The sequence below is a fragment of the Ictidomys tridecemlineatus genome, chromosome 14, assembly GCF_052094955.1.
Source record: "Ictidomys tridecemlineatus isolate mIctTri1 chromosome 14, mIctTri1.hap1, whole genome shotgun sequence".
Lineage (NCBI taxonomy): Eukaryota > Metazoa > Chordata > Mammalia > Rodentia > Sciuridae > Ictidomys > Ictidomys tridecemlineatus.
In genome coordinates, this window is record NC_135490.1 from 21,112,302 (window position 1) to 21,120,435 (window position 8,134).

Consider the following 8,134-nt stretch of genomic DNA (forward strand, 5'->3'; position numbering starts at 1 on the left):
CAAAATTAGGGAGGGAAAGGGAGAGAAGGGGGAAGGGAAAAGGCAGGGAGCATCAAAATAGAAGATCTATGGACAGAATAAACGGCAGAATGAATCTGACTTAACTTTCCTATGTACATATGTGAATACAGCATAGTGAATCTCATCATTGTGTATATTCACAAGACACTAATTAAAAAAACTAAACTATAAGTAAATAGCAGAAAGATCAGAAAGTACAGGTAAAGGAAAAGGGGAGGGAGAAGAAAAGGGAAAGGGAAAATACTGGGGACTCAATTAGAGCAAATTATATTCTTTATAATTACATCAAAATGAATCTTAATGTTATGTATAACTACAATTAACCAATTTTTTTAAAGTGGGGAAAAAAAACAGGAATACAAAACCAAATGCTTCCAACACTGGGAGAATTTCAGATGGCATGCACCAGCATTCCTGAGAGGAGGAATGGGAATATCACCAAGACCTACTACCAGCCAGGCTTAGGCTAGTACTTTAATACTATTTCATTCAAACCTAAGAAGTGTTACTCTCTTTTCCCAATGAGGAAACAGGCTCAGGGGAGAATGTAATTTGACAAAATCACAATTAGTTACAGAGTGAGAACTTGAAACCAGGACTTTCTGGCTCCAAAGGCCTTTTCTTTCTACTAGCTTCATTGCAAAAGATATGAACCCCTATACTGGGATGTTTCACATAATCTATAGAAGGATGCTAAAAATTAGTGACATAATCACCTTTTAGGAGATGAAAAGTTAGTATAAAAGGTCACTCAAATTTCCAGTAAAGGGCTATGGTTATAGCTCCATGTTGGAGCACTTGCCTAGCACCTGTGAGGCACTGGGTTCCATCTGTAACACTGCATATACAAATGGATGAAATCTTTGTGTGGACATATATTTTTATTTATATCTAAATATAAATAATAATAAACAAACAAAATAAAGGCATGTTGTCCATCTACAACTACAAAATTTTTTTTTTAATTTCCAGTAAAGACACACATAAACAAGATTCCTGTTGTACTCCTGGTAAGTATATGAGGTATTAACTTGAAATATACTCACAATATTTAAATATGTTAATCATCTAAAATGATTTAAAGGCAAAGCATAGATTTTTGAAACTCCCAGGAAAAACAATCGTCCCTTCAATATACAATCTGAACACCAATTGCATCAGCACCATTCATTTGAAGTCTTCACCATGCAAACTTTCAGAGAAAGAAATTGATATTAAATTGTTCTATTTAAATTAAACCAAAAGTAACTGACTTAACCATTATGACAATTTAAGAGGCTTATAACTAAAAGACGAGAATAGTACTTTGTCTAGTAACATACATAGATGAGTCCTCATCCAAAATTCACCTCCTCTACCACCATAGTCCATTTTTCTTTTACCAGTTTTATCAAAGCATAATTTATCATTTAAAATATATAATCTGATGAATTTTGAAGACAGGTACAGCAATGAAGCTGCTACCACAAGCAAAATACAAAATATTTACATCACTTCCAAAAGTTTTCTCTAGCCCTTTTGTAGTTCATCCCTCTCTCCACCTCCAGGTCCAGACAACTACTGGTCTGTTTTCTGTTGTTATAGATTAGATCCCTTTTTCAAGAACTATATGTGACTGTAATAAGGCAGTATGTACCCTTATGAATCTGGCTTCTTTTACTTAGCATAAGTATTTTGCATTTCATTCATGTATATAAGTAGCTGGAGTTCTTTTTGTGTTGCTAATATTCCATTGTGTAGGAATATTATTTTTTGTTAATTCACTCTCAATAATGAATATGTGCACTGCTTATAATTCTGGTTATTATGAATAGTGCTACCATGAACAATAATGTTCAAATCTTTGTGTGGGACATATACTTTTATTTATATCTAGAAACAGAATAGCTGTTTTGTGTTCAACTTTTTAAGATGCTGCCAAATGGTTTTTCAAAAAGTTTGTAGCACTTTACACTCTCAGCAGCAACATAAAAATGTCTCAATTGTGCCATATCTTCAACTGTTATTGTAAGTCTTCTTCATTTCCGTCATTCTCCTAGGTGTCTGGTGATATCCCACTGCGGTTTTAATTTTGCATTTCTCTGATGACTACAGATATTGAGCACATTTTCTTGTATATAAGACCATTCATATATCTTCTGTGAAGTAGTCAAATCTTTGGGCCATTATTTATTTCACTGCTTTCTTATTTACTTTTAAAATTTTGTTATATATTTCAGATGTCTTTTTTTTTCCAAACAAACAAATGTTTCACAAATAATTTCGCCTAGACTATAACTCGCTTTTTTCATTTCCTTTTCCTAAATTTTTTGTTTGGTTGGTTACTTTTTGTAGGATACAGGGGACCAAACCAAAGGCTTCACACATGCTAGGCAAGTGCTCTACCACTGAGCCCCCTTTTTCATTTCATATCTTTGGAAGTTTCTTTGGGAAATAAAAATTTCTTGATATCTTTTTTAATATTTTGTAGTTGTAGATGAACATAATACCTTTATTTTTATGTGGTGCTGAGGATCAAACCCAGTGCCTCACACATGCCAGGCAAGCGCTCTACCACTGAGCCACAACCCCAGCCCCAAAATTTCTTGATTTCAATAAACCCAATTTACCAATCTTTTAGGGTTTTGTGTTTTAGCTAAGAAATCTTTGCCTACTCCATGGTCACAAAGTTTCTCCTATATTGGTTTTCAGGAGTTTTATAATTATATATATATATATATATATATATATATATATATATATATATATATATATATATGCGCCTTGATTATTTAAAATTAATTTTTGTGTACAGTGTGAAGTGGGGGTTAAGGTGTTTTTTCCACATGACTATCCAGTTATTCCAACACCATCTGCTCAAAGTCTTTCCTTTCTTCATTGAATTACCTTATTGTTTTTGTTAAAAAAAAAAAAATCATCAATTGACTGCCCTTATGTGGATCCACTCCTGGATTCTCTCTTTAGCTCCACTGATGTAAATCAGTAGAACACTATTTTCTTGATTACATGGCATTACAGGTATAATTTATCCAATGAGGTAATATAATTTTTCCAATTTTGTTCACCTTCTATTAAATTGCTTTGGCAAATCTATGTACATTTCCATATAAATTTTAAAAATCAGCTTTTCAATTTGCACTTATTAAAAACCCTCCTGGAATTCTGATTGAGATTAGACTGAATCTATATGTGGATCAATTTAGAGAAAACTAACATCTTAACAATTTTGAGTCTTCCAGTCCAAAAATATAGTACATTTCTCTATTCAGAACTTTAATTTCTCTCAGCAATCAATATTCTGTAATTTTCAATGTAGAAGTTGTATACTTCTGTTAAACTTATTCCTAAATGTTATGGGTTTTGATATTATTGGAAATGGAATTTATTCCCATTTTGCTATTGTCTGCTGCTATTCCAGAAGCAGAACTTTTTCTTTTTTGTACATTTGGTGGAAAAGAGTAATTTTTACAATAGAGTTATTATTTCATAAATACATATAGCCATATTAACTAAAAGTTGACAACTTTCCTTTTGATTTTTATGTAAAAAAAAAATTTCTTTAGTGTCTACTGTTGCCAAGTTCCAAACCAAGAAAGCAGAAACACTGCACAGAGAAAATATAATACATACTCCATGACTGCACAATCTAGTGGAGAACATGAGTTAACTAATAATTTTAATATATAGGGTAGCAACAACAAAAACAAAGCTAGAAACCAAGATCTTTGATAGATGCAAAACTTCTCAACAAAATACTAGGAAATCGAATTCAACATCACATCAAACAGATCACTCATCATGATCAAGTAGGATTTATTCCAGAGATGCAAGAATGTCCAAATATATGCAAATCAGTACACATAATATATCACATCAACAAAATGAAGGACAAAAATCCTATGATTATCTCAATAGATATAGACAAAGCATTCATAAAATTTAATGTGCCTTCATGATCAAACTCTGAACAAATCAGGTATAGAAGAAACATTCCTCAACATAATAAAGGCTCTATATAACAAATCCACAGCCAACATCATACTGAATAGAAAAAAGCTGCAAGCTTTTCTTCTAAGATCTGAACAAGCCAAAGATGTCCATTCTTGTCACTCTTATTCAACAGAGTACAAGACTTAGCCAGAGCAATTAGGCAAGATAAAAAAATAAACAGTATGCAAACAGGAATGGGGAGAAGTCAAATTATCTCTCTTTGCATATGGTATGATCTTATATACAGAAAAACCTAAAGATTCCATCAAAACTGGAACAAATTCAGTAAAATTGAAGGATACAAAATCAAAATATAAAAATCCATAGTGTTTATATACATATCAATGAGATTGCTGAAATCATGAAAGCAATCCCATTCATAATAGCTACAAAAATGAAATAAAATATCTGGCAATAAATTTAAACAAAGAAAAAGGGCCTCTACAATGGAAATTACAAAATTAGGATGAAAGAAATTGAACACACACACACACACACACACACACACACACACAGTGGAAAGAAATCTTATGTTCATGGACTGGAAGAATTAATTTTGTTAAAATGTAGACACTACCAAAGGCAATTTACAGATTCAGTGCAATCTCCATTAAGACATCAGTGACATTCTTCACAGCACAAGGAAAAAAAAATCCTAAAAATCAAATAGAAGCACAAAGGACCCCAATAGCCAAAGGAATGTTGAGCAAAAGAACAAATCCAGAGGTATCACACTTCCTGACTTCAAATATGCTACCAAGCCATAGTAATAAGGAACTGTATGGTCTTGGCATAAAAACACATAGACCAATGGACTACAACAGAGTGCCCAGAAAAATGTCATGCATTTACAGTGAAGGGATTCTTGACAAGACACCAAAAATATGCTGTTATGGTTTGGATGTGAGGTGTTCCCCAAAGCTCATGTGTGAGACAATGCAAGAAGGTTTAGGGAGAAATTATTGAGTTCTGAGAGACTTAACCCAATTAGTGAATCAATCCCTTGATGGGATTATCTGAGAAGTGATTGAAGACAGGTAGGGTGTGGCTGGAGGAGGTGGGTCATTGGGATCATGACTTTGGGATATATATTTTGTATCTACCAAGTGGACTGACTGACTCTCTCTCTCTCTCTCTCTCTCTCTCTCTCTCTCTCTCTCTCTCTCTCTCTCTTCTGAAAATCATGTGAGCTGTTTCCTTCTGCACACTCTTCTCCCATGATGTTCTTCCTCACCCTGAGGAATGGAGCTGGCTGTCTATGGACTGAGACCTCTGAAACTGTGAGCTCCCAAAGAACATTTTCCTCCTCTACAATTGTTCTGGTTGGGTCTTTTAGTAACAGCAACGATAAAACTGACTAAAATAAATACATTGGAGAAATAACAGCCTCTTCAATAAATGATGGTAGGAAAACTAGGTATTTGTATGCAGAAGATAGACCTTATTTCTCATCCAACAAAAAATCAGCCCAAAATAGATCAAAGATCTAAATATAAGACCAGAAACTATAAGACTGCTAGAAGAAAACATAGAAAACCCTTTAAGACATTAATATAAGCAATGATTTTGGGGGGTAAGACCCCCAAAAGCACCAGCAGCAAAATAAAATAGACACATGAGATTATGTCAAATTAAGAAGATTCTACCAGGAAAGAAACAATCAAAACAGTGAAGAGACAACTTACCAAATGGAAGAAATTTTCTGCAAAGCACTCAACTGTTTAAAGATTATTATCCAGAATAGATAAGAAACTCAAAAAAAATGAGTAAGAAAAAATAATCCAATTAAGAAGTGGACAAATTATATGAATGGACACTTCCTAGAAAATAAAACAATCAATTTATGAAAAAATACTCAATATCATTAGCTGCCAGGGATAAATGTAAATCAAAACCACAGTGAGATGCTCTCACCCTAGTAAGAACCATGTTAGAGTTTGGACCTGGAATGTCCCCCAAAGCCTCCTGTGCTTCAGGCTTTGTACCCAGATGGTGGCACTACTGGAATAGTAGTGGCTCTGCTCCACCATGTGTCTCTGCCATGACATAGGCCATAGCAATGGAGCCAGCCAACCATGGACTAAAATCTCTGAAACTGTGAGTCAAAATAAATCATTTCTCCTTTCAGTTCTTTTTCAAGAATTTGCCACAGAGTTGACTAATAGAATGAGAAGTTGACTAACAAAGAATGAAGTAGTGGGGCCATGGCTATGACTATACTTGGCATGTGGTTCACAAGCCTTCAGAGCTGGTTTTGAAGATGCAGGCTAGAGAAGTCCTAGAATGATGTGAGTGAGCTTAATGGGCAATTCTGGTATAAGTAAGACCAGAGTGCTGATACAAATACGGACACTAGGCTGTGTTTATGAGGTTTCAGATGGAAATGAGAACTCTTTTAGGAACTGGACTACTGGCTATTTGTGTTACATTCTGGCAAAGAATTTGTCTATGTAGTGGCACCTCCTTTTTCCACAGAAAAGTCTTAACTAGGCTTCCCCAGAAATCTTCACCATGGCTGATTTTAGGACTGTCAGCAAAAGAGTCTCTACAAAATAGTTCAATGTAAATAAACTTTCAACTTTTGTGTTGCCCTGTTTTACTTGGCCACTGGCCGGAAAGAAATCAGAACTCCAGGTGCTGGACACCCCCTTACTAGTTTTTCACAAACATGTATCTAGTAGTTTGTAGAAATGTGTAAACAAGGTCTCTGGCCTAGAGCTGGGGCTTCACAGAGATGTCTACATTTTTAAGATAAGAGAAGTTACCAATTGGGCTCCATGGTAACAGCTGGCAGGGGGAGAAAAGAAAGTGGAGAAGAAGCTCTCCCCTTCTCAGATGTTGTCCTTACTTGCCCAGAACAGTAAAAGAAAAAGCTGCTTTTATGTGAACTTCTACAGACTGTGAACTTCTAAGCCCCTCCCCATACATGCTGGGTATAAAGTTCTGAAACTACCTGAACTCAGGGTTCAGGGGATTGATTGATTACAACAAAAGCTCTGCCCTCTGAACTTGGCTGCAGCCAAATAAAACTGTTTCCTTCTATCTTCAGTGCCTTGCCTCATTTGTCCCTACAACATCCACATTCTGCCCATGTCCTGGGACTTTGCATAAGGCCAAGTTTAAAGGTAATGAACTCATTTAATCTAATAGAGGAAATTTCAAGGCAGTGCAGCATTCAGGCAATGACATGGGTATTGCAGGCTACTTTAGCCAGATTTACAGTAAGAATTGGGAACAAAAAGCAGAGTGAAAACTTGCAGTTTGACAAGAGTGTGTTTAAAGACTAAGGAGAATGTGGTTGCTAAAGAGAATAGCTTGCTAAAGACAAGCTTGCACTTAGACAATAGAAGATGCCTTTGAAGGCATCTCAGGAATTGGCCAGACACCACCCATCACAGGCTCAAGGGGAAAGTAAAATTTGTTTAACATATTTTCCTTTGAAAAGAGAACCCCTGGATACCTTGCTCCCACTAGGCCACCTAGGAAGTTCTTTCCCCAAGATTCCTTCCAATATGCTCAACCATCCAAGCGGAGGCTACTGTAACCATGGTCCAAGAAAGCCTGGCTGCAGCTCCAATTGTCAGGAGACCTTGGTGTCATCCATGTAGGGCAGTTTTACAGATATGCAGAATGTAAGAATTATAGGATGATGAAGGTCTCCATCATGATTTCAAAGGAAAGCCTAGAAGACCAGGCAATGCATGGCAGGATTGGAATTTCTATGGGTGACCCCTTAGGAGATGATGCATAAAGCTGTGAGAGTGAAGCCAAAGCTTCAATAAAGACCCCAGAAAGTTAAGAGATGCTAGGAATTAGTCATCTACCAAAAAAATCTATAGGTTGCAAGCAGAGCCAGCCCAAGAGGGAAGCCATGTGGGCTGCACTGGCAAGACAATAGCGGTAGTGCTGCCTAAGTCCATTGGAACTAACATCTCACCGTCACATGCTCCAGATGCCAGATGTGGAGCTACAGGACTTAATGTTTGTCCTGCAGGCCTCATGTCTCATTTTGGTCCCATTTCTCCTTTCTATGTCCCCATTCCTCCCTTTTGGTACAATAACCTTTAACCTATACCTGTCCTACTTTTTAAAAATTTTTTCAGGGACTCACAGTTAAGAGTTG